The sequence below is a fragment of the Lontra canadensis genome, unplaced genomic scaffold, assembly GCF_010015895.1.
Source record: "Lontra canadensis isolate GAN:19392208 unplaced genomic scaffold, GSC_riverotter_1.0 scaffold25, whole genome shotgun sequence".
NCBI lineage: Eukaryota > Metazoa > Chordata > Mammalia > Carnivora > Mustelidae > Lontra > Lontra canadensis.
In genome coordinates, this window is record NW_022631019.1 from 17,643,061 (window position 1) to 17,659,100 (window position 16,040).

At 50.5% G+C, this 16,040-nt stretch overlaps 1 protein-coding gene across 2 annotated transcripts in view; it reads left to right on the forward strand.

Moving 5' to 3' along the window:
* The first annotated feature begins 456 nt into the window (after positions 1-456).
* NCMAP (non-compact myelin associated protein) overlaps positions 457-16,040 on the forward strand; it is a 38,460-nt gene continuing 22,876 nt past the window's right edge. Inside the window, exon 1 of one of the 2 annotated variants that reach the window (XM_032863766.1) lies at positions 457-472. The gene's annotated coding sequence lies outside the window, so the exon portion shown is untranslated. Of the gene's footprint in view, positions 473-15,736; positions 15,759-16,040 lie in introns of those variants that run through there. The other variant, XM_032863765.1, reaches the window with a different exon arrangement.

Sequence of the window (16,040 nt, forward strand, 5' to 3'; positions counted from 1 at the left end):
AACCTGGTGTAACACCTTGCGACAGGTCTAAACCCCAACCTGTCCCCAAATCTTTCAATTGGATTAACGCAGTCCCACTTTAAAGACACCTACCTCCATCTGCCCTGGGGTATCTCCAAGGTCCTTTCTCCCTTTTGGCCCTTGGAGAAGTCTGACCTGACATAGGTGGCCTGCGGGATGGAGCGTCCCCGTGGTGCCCCACCTGGAATCCCAAAAAGGACCCAGGTCCGGGAGAGGCGCGAGGACACCACGGGGAGGCGCCGCCACTCCAGTGTCCCGACCCTGGCGCCCCCGGGGCGGTCCTCAAGGCCCCGGGACCGAGGGGCGAGCTCTGCCTCTCCCCAGGATCACCTGCGCCGAGTAGGGCGGGGCCGGGGGCGGGATCCCCGGCGGGTCTAGCCTGGGCTGCCGCGGTGGCGCCGGCGGGAGGGCGAGCGGTCGGCAGCGCAGGGCGGGCGGCTCGCCCGGGCAGGTAAGAGGTCGCGGGACTCCGGGACGCCCGGGGCTGCAGGGAGCGCGGGCGGCTCGGCTTGGGCGCTGCTGCTCCAGGTCCACCTGCCGGCCGCGCTAGGTGCAGGAGAGCCCGGGCGTGGGGTATGAGGGCTCCCCGAGGTGCTCCACTTTCGTGGGAGGAAAGGCCTGAGGGAGCACGCGAGGGCAGCCATCGGAGCCGGTGGGAGGAAAGTTGATCATCTCGCGTGGGTTTTGGAGATGGGATGGGGCACGCGTAAAGGTGCCCAGAGTGCCGACCACGCTCAGCCAAGCGCGGAGAAGCGCCCCGAGAACAACCTGTCTTTGGCGGGTTGATATTAGGGGCATCCAGTAGGCAGGTCATACCCTTGTCCCGCCCTCCTCCCCCACCAAGCCTCGGCCTGAGAGCCTGAGACTCCCAGGAAGAAAGGGGAGCTGACCTGGTCAGCAAGGAGGTAGAAGGGACTTGCAACCATTCAGGACCCGTGTTTGCTTCATCTGTGAAATGGGCGTCTTGATGGGTGGGCCTTATGCGGAGACCTCTTCGGGAGGAAGATCAGTGATTCTGTGAGATCAAAAGCCACACCAGGGGGAGGAACCAAGGGCTGGGTCAGATCAGCAAATTGAGTAGACACGTTGGAGCAGCTGCTCCAGAGGAAAGACGTAAGGACAGCTACTATTCTGTGGTCTGGGTCCCCTGATGGGACAAGGAGGTGGGTGAGTTAAATACTAGGTCTCCTTTAGAGGGACCAAGGAAGTCCTCTAGTCTGGGAGGAGGATCTGGAAAAGCTTCTTGGAGGAGATGGAATTGAGTGGAGCTGGGAAAAAAAAGCGCTGTGCTTAAGGAAGGGTGGTTTGGCATTCATCAACCTAGGCATTGGAATCTTGTCTTGCCCCTTAGCCTGTGGCTAACTTAACCTTCATTCCTCTATGGCCCCGTTTGATGTACTCCCTAAAAGAAGCAGTTTCTCTGAAAGGTTAAGTCAGATAATCCATATAAAGTAATTAGTACAGAGTCTGTATGTAGTAGGTGCTCAACAAACATAAACTATTAATTTCCACTAGACTGTAGCTCCTTGGGGGGCGGGGACAATGTCTGTTTGGTTCGCCATTACATTCCCAGCACCAGTATGGTGCCTGGCATATAGTAGGTCTCACTACATATTTGTTGAATGAATGAACAAGTACTCAATGAATAAGTGAATTTAGAGATGGCTAGATGCTAACAGATGGATGTAGCTGATGGTGGTCCAGGTGGATGAGACAGTGTCAATATAAGCCCAAAGTAACAGATCGGGGTACCTCTGTCGTATGGGGCAGAAGGCTAACAGGAGCATATTCAGAGCATAGAGGTAAGGAAGGGCATTCAGACTCCTGGGATCCTGAAGCCCAGCAGCCATACAGGAGTAGGGGAAGGAGCTGGAAGTATAGGAAGGTCAGATAGCCTTTGCACATCCTGTAAGTGTCCATCTCAAAGTTACATGGCTAAGGGGAGGACGGGGTGCTGGGTACCTGACGGGAGCGGAATATGACCAGAGAAGAGAGCCCCGGGCCCTCTTTGCGGGGGTGAGGCATTCCTCACCTTGTCCCCCCAGGTCTCCATGCAGGGTCATGGTGAAGTGGCCGAAAGGGGCAGCGTGGTGCAGCCAAGGGAGCCAGCCCCTGGGTGTGTGTGATGAGCCAGGCACAGAATGAACCAGGTTAGAGGAAGGTGCTCCACATTTTGAGGAATCTGCTGTAATAGTTTTATATCACCAGCAAATCCTCATGGGGGGCTCCCGCACTCCCTATCACACTACGGACTGTGGCCACTCCAGCCTCAGGCCACGAGCGAGTTGTGTGTTTGGGGGTAGAACCAGCCTCTAAGCAAAGTGAGGGACCTTTCTCTTTTCTGAAGTCCCAGAAAGGCAGCGCTTGTTGGGTTTCTCTGTCCCCGGGGTGACCAAGAAGGTGTGAGAAGCAAAGATGTAAGGTGAAGGTGAGGGGTTGGGGGAACATATCCACAGAAGACAGGAGGCCTATCCCTCAAAAAAGTCAGGCTCAAACTGTCTCCTCATAGCACTTCCCATAGTTGCTCATAATCGTTGGTTTAATTTGCCATTTGCCCTGGGTCCGTCAGTGCCCTAGAGACCCTCGCGGCTCTGAAGAGCGTCCACACTGATCCCCGTCCTACTGCTCCTGGTGCACAGGGTCATAGTGTGTAAGGGCTACAGGGACCCTGGGCAGTAAGAGAGGGCACTCACCGTTGAAAGGTGCGGAATCAGGGGTGAGATGTGCTCAGCCGTGGAGCATTGCGTGGCGGGGGACGACCCCAAGTCTCCTGTTGCATGTGCTGTCTCGCTACAGAGGGCCCTGAAACTCTCTGGGAAGTGACGATGCTGCCACACTTGCCTTCGTTTTCAGATCTTCCAATAAAATGGGATGAAAAGTTAGAAAAAAAGAAAGGTAAAGTGGACTTTAAGTGGATCAGTGAAACCTTTTAGTTAAAAAAGACGGAAAGCCACATACGTTCACTTTGTCTTTTTAAAGATACATATTGATCTTAAAGGGAAGTCATCAGAATAGGGACCTCTCTAACCTAGGCTGAACTCTTGCTGTCAGAAGCGCCTGTGTCCAGATGCATACTCTGCAGGCCTCCCCAGAAAGGCCCCCGGAGGCCGCCTGGAGGCAGTGGCATGTTTAGTTGTCCTGGACAGCCAGCAGGCCCCACGCAGCCTGCGCCCATCACCTTCCCCACCTGCATCCAGCCAGCTGATGGCGGTTGTCAGTCGTGGGCGTCTTGGCTTCTGGGATCCAGCTCTTTGCTTCGGGATCTGGCAGGAAGGATCCCTCTTTGTTTTCTCTTGAACAAATAAATGCCTTATCAGAATTCTAGATCCTAGGCAGCCAGGAGGAGGCAGGAAGAAAGGAAGGGGAGAAAGCGATCAGCTGTGGATTCCTGAGCAGGGCTGGGGTGTAGGTAAAGCGGGGGGGGGGGGGGTGTGGCCCTGGGGCTGGAACTTGTATGGTTTGAACCTCCCCAGGGGTGGTGGCTGCAGTTTGGCCTAAGGAAGGAAAAGAGGGTGCGCCAGTCTCTAAGACAGAGTAGTCTGTTCTTCCGCCAGCGTGAAGGCTGGCTGCGGGGCCTCCTGCCTGGGCTGGCCGCTCCTGAACTTCGGGGGCCCTCGGCGGGGCTGCTGGGTCCTGTGGTAGCCGCTGGGGGCCTCGAGGAGGTGGAGCAGGTGGTGGTAGAGACCTGGCATCTCAAGGTCAGTGCTGACACCGGAGGACCAGCGTGCCCTGCCCCAACGTGGCCTCAGGCAGAAGTCAGCAGCAAGCCTAGGCCAGGAGCAGGGACTTGGGCCTCTGCTTTGGACTTGTGGGATCTTGTTCAAGCCACGACACCTCTCTGGGCCTCCCGTCTCGTAATATATTAGAGAGGATACTAGCTACAGAAGCCACAGCAATCATTTAATGGGTATTAGTTCCCCTTCCCCTTGAGAGAAGCTTGTGTCTTGGGAACTGTTGAGCCAACCTCTCGGGCAAACAGCGTCAGAATTTTTAAATTCCTCCGCAAATCACACTTTATTCTCTCATTCCGCTCGGGGCTAACACCTGCCCCTGGCCTGCGCTGGGGATTCAGACTTCGCTCTCTTTGCTGCTGGGTGCAAAGAGAGTTTGCAGCCCCCCAGCACGGTACCGTAGGCTGGCTTCAAAGATTCCACCTATGACGGCCCCTGGAGTTGGCATGGAGGGAGACAAAAGTTCACTCCTCTTTGCCAAGTGCTTGCTGGTGTGTACACACGCTGCTAAACGCTCCACAGGCCTCGCGGCCTGTAACACCCACAGGATCCCAGGAAGCCAGCAGTGGTGTCCCCTAGTTCTGTGCCAAGGCTCAGAGACAGAAGTCACTCACTGGTTGTCACAGACACAACCAGGGATGCATTCAGACTTTCCTGGGCCTGAGGCAACTTTGCCTTCAAGGGCCCCTTACTCCATAAAAAATATTAAAAAGTTATATTTCTGGCTGCATTGCTATATTAAAAGATTTTCTTTGGGGAGCCTGGCTGGCTCAGTCGTTTGAGCACCTGACTCACGTTCACGATCAGGTCATGATCTCAGGGTCACCAGACTGAGCCCTTTGTGGGGAGCCACGCTCAGCGCGGGCACCTGCTTAACATTCTCCCTCTCCCTCTGCCCCTTCCTCGCTTGTGCTTGCTCGCTCTCTCTCTCTCTCTCGAATAAATAATTCCTTTTTTTTTTTTTTTAAATGATTTTCTTCAACCTGAAAGTTTCTTTTCTGATTTGGAAAAAAATGAAAACATTTTCGTACGCTCTGGACATTTTGTCCCTTGTGCCCAATGGCAGCATGGGCCCGGGAGCTGGCAGGGCTGGGATTCCAGCAGAAGCCCACTGCTGTGGGAGTCCTAGTCTCCTCACTGCACTGCTATTAGCAGCTTAAAAACAAAGAAAGAAAGAAAAAAGGTTGTCTGAAATCTTAGCACCTAGAGCGGCATTAATAGTTCTCTGTGGAAAAGGGAACTTGATTTGTTTATCTTCCCACTCTCTGCCTTGCTGTTTTTTGATCTAAACATTTTAAGGGTCAAGATCACTGGATCCTCTTTCTTCAAAGCTCTAGATGCTCCACATGGGCCATCTCTCTAATCACAGACCCTAAGGAGAACTTGTTTGCCCAGAAGACAAAGAGGATCCATTTATTTTTTTTAGAAATAGCTTCGGGATCCTACCTGGTCCCCTGTATCAGTATCCTTGGCAATAATAATAATGATTATTATTATTATCAATTAAATAATAAATTGTTGTTGTTGTTGTTGTTGTTGTTAACACGTTTTCATCCTCTGAGGGTTTGGGGTTAGACACTGTGCTACTCCTTTGGCATACACTGTCAGTATGAATAGATACTGTGATCATTTCCATTTTGCAGATGAAGACACTGAGGCTTAGGAAGACGGTGAGAGTCACCCAAGCGGCAGTGGCAGGATTGGGACTGGGGTCGGCTAGCTGATTGTCAGAGCATAACCTCCATGAAGGCAGGGACCGTTTCCCACCATCCCCCCATCACCTGACACAATGGTTTGGTAGGTATGAGCCTTCAAAGCAGAATGAATGAATGTTTGGCTGACCCCAGAACCTGACCTCTTAAAAAATCTCCTCTGTCCTGCTCTTTAAGGAAGCTTACTGGCTTCCAGTCCTGCCCCAGTCACAAAAATTGGCTGCTACACCCCAGGGGTAGTCTGGGACAGCTCAGAGCTGTTGTGAGGAATTGGACAGGTGGAGGCCCAGGCATTCCCTGTCCCATCCACACCCCACCTACCACCCCCACCCCCAGCCTGTGGAGTCCCACTTGGAGAGCCCACCCCCTGCCCAGGCTGCTGCCCATCTAGAAACTCGAAGGTGCAGCCTGACAGTCACAGGCAGAGTGCCAGCCAGAAGGGGGTGGCCAAGGGTGTCTTTGTGGCTCTCCATCTTTTTCCTCTCTGGTTATGCCTTTGGCACCTCCCCGGGGTACAGTACCAGAGAGATAGCTGGTATCGCCAGAGGAACTTGAACTCACCTGACACTGTAATTAGACACCTAAGAAATATAGCTACTGGGGCACCTGGGTAGTTCAGCCGGTTGGGCATCTCCCTTCGGCTCAGGTCATGATCCCAGGGTCCTGGGGTAGAGCCCCAAGTCCAGCTTCCTGCTCAGCTGAGAATCTACTTCTCCCTCTCCCTCCCCTTCTCCAAGATCATGCATGTTCTCGCTCTCTCTCTCACTCAAGTGAGTGAATAAATCTTTAGCAGAATATTTATCAGTTTATTTGAAACAGAAATTTTCCATCACTTCTGAATATAGAAAAAAACAACAATGTCAATTGCCATCGACAGAAGATAACCAAAGAAGCAGATCGGTGTCATGAAATTCTAGCTAGACAGTTACCCCGCGTCTGAGCCCAAGGCTGGCCCTCTCTTGGTTGAAGAGATGAGCAAGGGTGCCGCTAACGGTGGAGCCAGATTCCAAGTTCCAAGATCGCGCAGGGACAGCCAGTCAGCTTCCAGATCCTGATCGCACAGTCCTGGCCACTGTGTTCTTAACTTTGACAATTTGGGGCAGCTTTGGGATTCTCCCGCTTTCCTGATTATGGCAGGTGCCATCCATAGCTCCCCAGTCTGGCCAGTTCTTCAGTGTTGTGGAATTCTCCAACCTTTCTAGTACGATGTATAAACCAGGTGTATAAACCCCTTCATACCTCAACTGCCAAATACTGTTTCCATGGCTTGCGTTGAGCCCTGCCTGAAATGCCCACTTCCCTTAGTTCTTGCAATCTCCTGGATTGCTTTTATTGTCTAAGTATTTCCTCCAAGAGGATCTTCAGTGTGGGCCTGTGTCTTCGACCTTCTGCAGCTTTATTTGCCTCAGAATATTTTTATTATGGGGCCTCATGTTGGAATGACACCTTGGCTGGCTTTAAGATGCTGGATTGAAAGGGTTTACTTTTCAATTCTTACTTACATTATGACTTCTTTTGTTACCAAGGGGTAGAATGGCAGTCTGCTACTTGTTCCTTTGTAAGGGATATTACTATGTTACTTCTCTTTCTCCCTGCTCTTCCTCTCTGTCTTTCATTGTCTCAATGTCAGCCCATATCGGTGTGGATTTTTTCCTTATTTCTACTGTTGGCTAGTCTAGGAGCCCCTTCGATCTGAGTCCATCCGTGTTTGTTTAATTCTGGAACATTTAATCTCCAATGATTCATTCCTCATTTCCTCTCTCCAGCTCTCCAGTTTTATTTTCCTTTCCTTTTGGGATCCCTACTTTCCATCCCTCTTAGCTTTTCTCTTTCTTTTTTTTTTTTTTAAGACTTTATTTATTTATTTGACAGAGAGAGATCACAAAGTAGGCAGAGAGGCAGGCAAAGGTCGGGATGGAGGGAAGGGGGGAGGTTCCCCACTGAGCAGAGAGCCAGATGCGGGACTTGATCCCAGGACCCTGGGATCATAACCTGAGCCCAAGGCAGAGGCTTTAACCCACTGAGCCATGCAGGCACCCCGCCTCTTAGCTTTTCTTTTTCCTTTGTTACCTCTTTATCTTTCCTGCTTTGGGGGGACAGTCTTAATCTGACTTTGCACTAAACTAGTGAATTCTTCAAGTGTATGCATCTTGATATTTACACATCTGTTGTGCCCTTTATTTTAAATGTTCTATTTTTCATAGCTCGTGTTTTGATTTTGTTCTCACCTATGACTTCTTCTTCCTGCATTGTTTTGCACTTGTTTGCTCTTATCTCCTTAGTATGATTATCATATTTTACTTTAAACTCTTGGTCCCCCTGTTTTAGTAATTTCACCTCAGATAGAATATGTAGCTTGGTTTATTGTCTTTCTTTTATAGTAGCTGCATTTCTTTTTTTTTTTTTAAGATTTTATTTATTTATTTATTTGAGAGAGTGAGTGGGAGAGAGAGAAAAGGAGCAGGGGGAGGGGCAGAGGGAGAGGGAAAAGCAGACTCCCTGCTGAGCAGAGAGCCCAATGCAAGGCTCAATCCTAGGGCCCCCGGGATCATGACCTGAGCCAAAGGCAGATGCTTAACTGACTGAGCCACCCAGGTGCCCTATTTTTTTAGGTACTTCATTTTTTAAAAGATTTATTTATTTGAGAGAGAGAAAGAAGGGAGAATGGGAGATAGTCTTGAGCAGACTCTGTGCTGAGCGTGGAGCCTGATGCAGGGCTGGATATCAAGACTCAGAGATCACGACCTGAGCTGAAACCAAGAGTTGGGCTCTACCCAAATGGGCAACCGAGGTGCCTAAACTGATAAATATTTTAAAGGAAAAGTGGGTCCAGGAATCTCAGTACAAAGTCATCATGATTGGTGCAAACAGTTATTAAAAGTGATCAGAGGGGCGCCTGAGTGGCCCAGTCCTTATGCGTCTGCCTTCAGTTCAGGTCATGATCCCAGAGTTCTGGGATCAAACTCCGCATTGGGCTCCCTGCTCAGCAGGAAGCCTGCTTCTCCCTTTCCCACTCCCCCTGCTTGTGTTCCCCCTCTCCCTGTGTCTCTGTCAAATAAATAAATACAATCTTAAAAAAAAAAAGTGATCCGAGGTGGCCGAGGTTACCTGGGGAGGAGGGGACAGTTAGGCCTCACGATCAAGGCAGGTTTAGCTTGGTAGAGGTGGGAACACAGTCTTGGAGTCATGGGCTGGTTCTGTGTTGCTGGGGACCTGACCACTCCGATCCTTAGGCACTTCTAATAACCATTTATTATTTTTTGTTCATGGCTCTTTAGGTGGACCAGGTTCAGCTGGGAGGTTCTCACTTGGGGTCTCACCTAGTTTCAGTGAGATACTCAGACATCTGAAGGTGCAGCTGGCATCTGTCCTTGGGTGTCCAAGGTGGCTCCCTCCCATGGCCGCCCATTGACACCGGCTGACAGCTGGGGCTGTCCACTAGAGCATCTCCCTGTGGCCTCCCCACAGGCCTGGGGCTTCTCGGGGCATGGCAGCTGGGTTCCAAGAGGGAAGTCTCCAGGAGCAAGCACCCAGGAAGCAGAAGCTGCCACTTAAGGGCTGTCCCCCATATTCTGGTGAACCTAGCAGTCCAGGGCTCACCTGGATTCAAGGCAGTGAAAAAGTAGACACTGCCTCGTGGTGGGCAGAGTGACAGGGACACACCGCTGAGAATCACATGGATGGAAGATTCTGTGCAGCCAGCTTCCCAGGAAGTACCCCAGGAAGGGAAGCACTAGTGAGTTTGGGAGAAAGAAATTAGCTCCCTTTGCCTGGGATGGAAGGAAGGGAGGAGACAGGTGTTGGTGGAGAAGACTGAGAAAATCTCATGGAAGATACTGGTTGCCAAGACCAAGTCAGGGAGAGATACCTGGCAGAAAAACTAGGTCTTGGCATCTCCATACTTAGAATTCCTTTTGCAACAAGTGAGTCCCCAAGGAAAAGGCTGGTGGCTTCTGTCCCTTCACTGTAGCATATCCCTACCCCACTGCCCCCAATCCACTGAGCAGTTGGACAGTTACTGTACGCTGGGCATGTGGCCAGGCCAGGTACCATGCAAGTAAGTCTACAATTCAGAAGCCCCTGGAATACCCTAGAAATTCCAGAATTTCTTCCTTCCTTCTGACGCTGACAGGCCAGGTCAGCACAGGAGGAGGTCGCACAGGACCAGCCAAGGGAGAGGGTCCTTGGCTTCACATAGGTTAGAAATTAAACACGAGCCAGTAGGAGGTGAAAACAGAGTTTCTGGAAGATGTAGAGAGAGCAGTTATAGACGGACTGTCTAGGAGACTCAGAAAAGAAAGGAGGGGGTCTCGTCTTTGTTCGGGGTCTGGGGGTTTTTATTGAGGACAGTGGTCTGGTGTATGTGTCCTGTCAGGCATCTGGGAACCTATTAGAACAAAGACAAGGGCCCAGGGGTTAACTCCTTGGAGCCTGGGGGTCTTGACATCCAGATGTCTTCCAGCACCAGTGGTCTGGGATACAGACAATAGTTTTTGTCCCTGTCATTCTCACTTGGTCCTTCCTTAGGTGTTGTCTCTTCTAGAATAATCCTTAACTCCTTGTCCCCTTACAAGGAGAAAATACGCTTTGCATTACAAAATGTGTAAAGGGAGGTGGGATGCCGGTCCTAGCAAGAAAAGAAGCAGGAAAAAGAGTGAAAGCAGATTTTTAGGGAGTCCCTCAGTTTCCCCATCTCTGTGCCATAGCTTCCAGATCCCCTCTTGGACTCTTCATGGCCCCCAAATCCTTTGTGAGGCCAAGCATCCTGGGTTTTTTACTAGTGAAATCGGGTCCAAGTGAAAGCAGCAGAGGAAGAGCGTGGAACTGAGCAGGGGCTCTGATCACCATCTCTGGGGCTCAGGGAGCCAGAGTCTGGAGAGTTCAGTGCACATTCAGAGCTGACCCATCCTTGGCATTTGCTTAAGCGCCTCTCTTCCATGAAGCCTCCCTGTGCGCGTGCACTCATTCATTGATTCATTCAGGAGTCTTCTTCCATAACGGGCCCCCTCCCCAAGTGCTGAGTGCTGGCAGTATGGCTCCAAGGCAGGCTTTGTCCCCCAGGGAGCACCTAGAATAGAAGGGAACAGAGATCTGTCTACCATTTACACTTCGGTGTGCTGAGTGCTCTAACCCAGGTGTCTGTGAGAGGCCTCGAAGATTCTCAGAAGAGACCAACCTGCTTGAGATCGATGGGGAGGCTTTGGGCAGGTCTCGGAGGACAAGGAAGCCAGTATCTCTGGTGTCCACTCTTCAGGCTCTCTGCTAAGGTTTGTGCATTGCTAAGTGACTTTTATAGGCAGAACCCTTCCACAGGCCTGGTTTAATCAGCGAGGCTAAGTGATTGGCATTTACTAGAACCAGTTCTCATCCCCTAACATCCATGTCCTCTGAGGCAGAGCTGGGCCGGGAACAACGGTCTCCTGATTCCCAGCCCAGAGCTCGCTCCTCACCCAGCTCCTCCGTGGCTGTGGGGGCAGGCTGTGGTGTTTGCTCAGAACCTGAGCCCGAGGGCAGAGAGCACAGAAATATTTATTTATGTCACGGCCAACCCTGCCTCCTGGAGGCCCCTAATGGGTAGCTCACAGAGAGTTTCAGTTATATAATCCCCAGTTGACACAGCAGGAAGGAGAAGGAACTACATTATAATTATTCCTTTTTTTCTCAGCACTGGACACATTCTGAAGCTGGATAGCTTGACCTTTTCCTCTCTGCTTCTTCCTTCCTCATCTTACTGACCTGGGATCTCCAGGGATCTTGGTGTTTCTAGATCATTCGTTGGTTTTGGCCTCTGCTCTGGTGAGACTGGAGGTTTGAGGGGATCTTCTGGAAGGTGGGGGGGGGGGTGGGGAGAGAAGGGAATATATTCAAGGGCTGCTTCCTGCCACACACTACACCAGAGGCTTTATAGTCATGATCGATCTCTCTCTTTTTAATTTAAATTTTAGTTAATATCCAGTGGAATATTGATTTCTGGAGTAGAATTCAGGGATTCATCGCTTAACATCCAATACCCAATGCTCATCACAAATGCTTTCTTTAATACCCATCCCGCATCGAGCCATTCCCCCAGCCACCTCCCTCCATCAACCCTCAGTTTGTTCTGTCTCTGTTAAGAGTCTCTTACAGCCTGTTTCCCTGTCTCCTTTTTTTTCCTTTTCTCCCTTCCCCATATGTTCATTTGTCTTCTTTCTTAATTTCCCCATATGAGTGAGATCATAGGGTAATTGTCTTTCTCTGACTTATTTCACTTAGCATAATACCCTCTAGCCTCATCCACATCATTGCGAATGGCAAGATTTCATTTTTTCTGTTGGCTGAGTAATATTCCATCACACACACACACACACACACACACACACACACCATATCCTCTTTATCCATTCATAAGTCGATGGACATCTGGGCTCTCTACCCAAACAGCAACCCTAGAGGGAGGTTCCATTTATTACCTTGATTTTACAGAAAGGAATGGAGGTACAGAGAGGTTAAGTAACTTTCCCAAGGGCACCCAGCAGAGCCAGTTCAGTCTAGCTTTGGTGCTTCTGGTTTTCAGATGCCTCACTCTGATCTATAACAGGGAATCTTGAGAGAGCAGGCGTGCTGGCTTCTCCCTGTGGAGCAAGTTCCTCTGCCGCTAAGTCCCAGCCGTTCCCTCACATCTCATCTCCGCTCTGGCCTTCCCTAGACTCAGCTCCACTGTACCGGGACCCTCAGCGTCCCATCCCCTCACCAAATCGTACACTTCCCTTCCTGAATGTGCTCATCCCCACCCCTGCCCACCCCCCATCTTCCCTCTTGCTTTTCTTCCCAGCTAGAATGTCACTCCTCCCTTCTTCACCTTACAAAATCCCAGTAAAATACAATAACAACAATAATAATGAAGCTCATTCATTGAGCAGGAACAGAGAAGTGTAGTGGTTGACAGCAGGAACTTGGGGTGTTTTGCCTGGGCTCCACCCAGTCCCACCACTTTTGTTGGCTGTGTGATCTCAGGCAAGTTACTTAACCCCTCTGGACCTCAGTTTCTTCATGGGTAAGACAGAGATGACGATACCCACCTCAGTAGGGTTATAGGATGAAAGGAGTTACAAAAATAAAAACTACACGGGGCGCCTGGGTGGCTTCAGTCGGTTAAGCATCTGCCTTCAGCTCCAGTCCTGATCCCAGTGTCCTGGGATCGAGCCCCATATCAGGCTCTCTGCTTAGCCAGGGAAATCTGCTGCTGCTTCTGCCCCTCCCCCGACACCCTCTTTCTCTCTCTCTTTCAAATAAATAAATAAAATCTTTAAGAAAATTAAAATTAAAAAGTATACAAATAAAAACTTGCAAAGTTTTTAGAAAAATGCTTGGCTCATAAGAAGTACTCATTATATGCTTATTCTTAACATCAAACCCTCAAAATGTGGGGCAGACTTTAAGTCAGATTGCCTGGGTTCACCTCCCATCTCAGTCAGTCACCTTGGCCAATTTATTTACCCTCCATAGGCCTCTGTTTCTATATCTAACAAATTTAAAGGCTAATATGCTTTTCACTTCAGGTAAATGAGATAGTCCAGTAAACATGAAGTACTTAGTAGAGAACCTGGCACTTAGAACCAACATCAGCTATTACTGTATTCCTGGGATTCAGACCCAGGTCACTCCGCCCCCCCCCCCCCCCAAGAATTTAGTGACCCCATGATGCCACTCAGACTCCACCCCCCACAGCCTGCCCTCCTCACACCAGCCCCCCCATAGCCTGCCCTCCCCACCCCCAGCACCCACCTCTCACCCTCTCTCTGAGCTACACGGCACTCACTCCCCATCTTGTGTCTTTGTGTCTCATCTGCATCACTGTGGCAGCCACATGTGGCGGGAAAGCATGAGCCACATGATGTGCATGTGACCCTGGCTCAGGATGCAGCCTTTCAGCCGCAGTTACTGAACCCCCCAGGGCTCATTCATTTAGCCAGTTTATTTCATTCAGCAACTAGGTGTTCATTCCTGCAGTGTGCCAAATGGTTTTCAAGGCCCTGGAGATTCAAAAGGTAAATAAAAATGGACACAGCCCCTGAACTTGTAGACCTCAGTTTGGTATGGGACACGACCATCCGTCCAAGGGAAGATGCTGACTGACCTATGGGGAGACAGGGACACAGAGATGTGAGAGTGCACAGCACAGGGATTTGAAGTGATTCTTTCTTTTTTTCTTTTTGAAGCGATAATTGGGGTAAAGTATCAGACATGTCAGTAGGGCTCAGCGCATGCAAAGACCCTGTGGCAGGGATGGGAAGGACTAACAGGGCTGAGCTCAGACCGAAAGGAGACTGGAGTGGTCTACAGGATCAGATACTGCATGGAAGACTTGTTGACTGTTGTAAGTTCTAGTTTGGAGTAGACTTGAAATTTTTAGCAATTGCTGTGGCTGCATCACGAAGGATTGTGGGGGCCCAGGGCAGAGGGAGGCTGGGCCTGTTGGGAAGTTATGGCAGCATCCACAGAAGAAAACACAAGCCTGGGCCTGAGCAGGGAGGGGGATGAGGAGGGAGACAAGAAAGAAAATTTGTAAGAAATGAAGATAAATCTGAAAGGCTTGAGCGATGAAGGTGTTGGATGGGTGACAAGTTTAGGTTTCTGGCTTTGGAAGCTTCAGGGGTTGCTGGTATCATTCCCTGTGATAGGGAACCCTAGAAGAGACCAGCTTCTGTGACCGAGAGACTACCTGGGCCCTCGCAAAGCCGGTTGCCTCGCCAGGAAAAGCTGCCAAGTCATCACAACGATGACGACAATAGCTAGTTGAGTCACTTGACGGTGACTGTAAGCCACTAATTGAGCATGGGATTTGAACCCTGGTCATCCAGTGCCAGAGCCTCTGTGGCACCACCGCGCACATGCCATTATCTTCGCCTCTCAGTGCCTCCCAGGTGCCAAGAACGGTGCCAGCCGGGCCCTGGGCTGTCAGCTCTGCATGAAAAAGACAAGTGCCCTGTTCTCACAGAGCTTTGGGTCTGGGGAGGTGGGTGGGTCACAAACAAGACAGTCTGAGCTGGCAAAGAGCATTAAAGAGGGTAAGTGAGACAATTCCTGAGGGTGGGGGGAAAGGGAAAAGTCTTGGACAGACTGATGACGTTTAAACCGACACAAGAACATAATTGCCTAATCACATCATAGTTTAGAACTCCTGTGGGTCATAGGAGCAGGAGTGACAAGCTTCATGAAGTAGCAGTTTGGGGTTTTTTGGGGGGAAACATTTGACATACATTCTGATGTATTAGAAGGTTTGGTTTTGAAGTATAAGTAGCAGTTCACCAGGTAGACAGGATCTGGAAGTCACCCCAGAGAGAAGCACAGGTAGGAGCAGAGGCAAGTAATATTATAGGGGGTGTGTGTGTGTGCAACACCTGGGGCTTAGCATTTCGGAAGTCCGTAAGCTCCATGTGGGACGACCAGGGTTCAAATCCCAGTACTTGATTAGCTAATACCATCATTGTCAAGGGACTCAGTTAACTATTGTCATCATGGAAGTGTAGTCCATAAGCTCCATGTGGGCTCAGATGCTGGGCCTGTATTGTTTCCTTTTTGTCTCCACCACCCAGCACCATCTCGGACAAACAGCACAGGATGACTGAATATTTACCAGATGAATGAATGAGTGAACACGTGATTGAGTTAGCGGTGGTAGGAGAGGCAGCAAAGAGAGGAGGACAGAGTGTGAATCAGTGTTGGCCAATGTAATGTTAGGTGTGCCACTCGTGTCATTTTAAATGTTCTAGGAGCTACATTTTAAAAGTAAAAAGAGGGGCGTCTGGGTGGCTCAGTGGGTTAAGCCTCTGCCTTCAGCTCAGGTCATGACCTCAGTGTCCTGGGATCGAACCCTGCATCAGGCTCTGCGCTGGGCATGGAGCCTGCTTAAGATTCTCTCTCTCTCTCGTCCTCTCTAAAAGAAAATTTTTTTAAAAGTAAAAAGAAACAAGGTAAATAAACTTTGAGAATACATTCTATTGAACCCAGTATAACCCAAATATTCTCAAGGAGGTAATCAGTGTTGCGACATTACTAACAAGATATTTTCCATTCTGTTATTTTGTGCTCAGTCTTCGAGATCCCATGCGTGTTTTAAAACAGGCACAACACATCTCAGGGCACAGCCACCACATTCCCGGACTCCGCAGGCGCAGGGACCTGTGGCTCCCACATTGGAAAGCACACGTCTGAATGGTGTTGGGAGGTGAGAAACCTGCTAGGGAGTCAGGACTTGATTCCTCCAGGCTGATGAGAGGCCACTGGGGGGCCAGGCAGAGGAGAGCAAGGGCAGGTTTGTCACTCCCGAGGTCTCTCAGGTGACTGTGCCCCTGATGGCTTGTGAGAGCGGAGAGGGCCCTTCCATCCGCTGCACTGCGGGTGGAGAGTCACATTGGGGGTGAAGGAGGGGAGGGTCTCACTCCACCTGGCTGTGGGGTGACTGGGGTGGAGATGGGATGCTCTCCCCAACTATGAGTCACCCCCTTGGTGAACTTTAGAGCCTGAGACCCCTGCCCTGCACCCCTCTTTCCCGAGGCCGTCCATGACCCCTGAACCGGGCGGGCTTTGGCTGAGC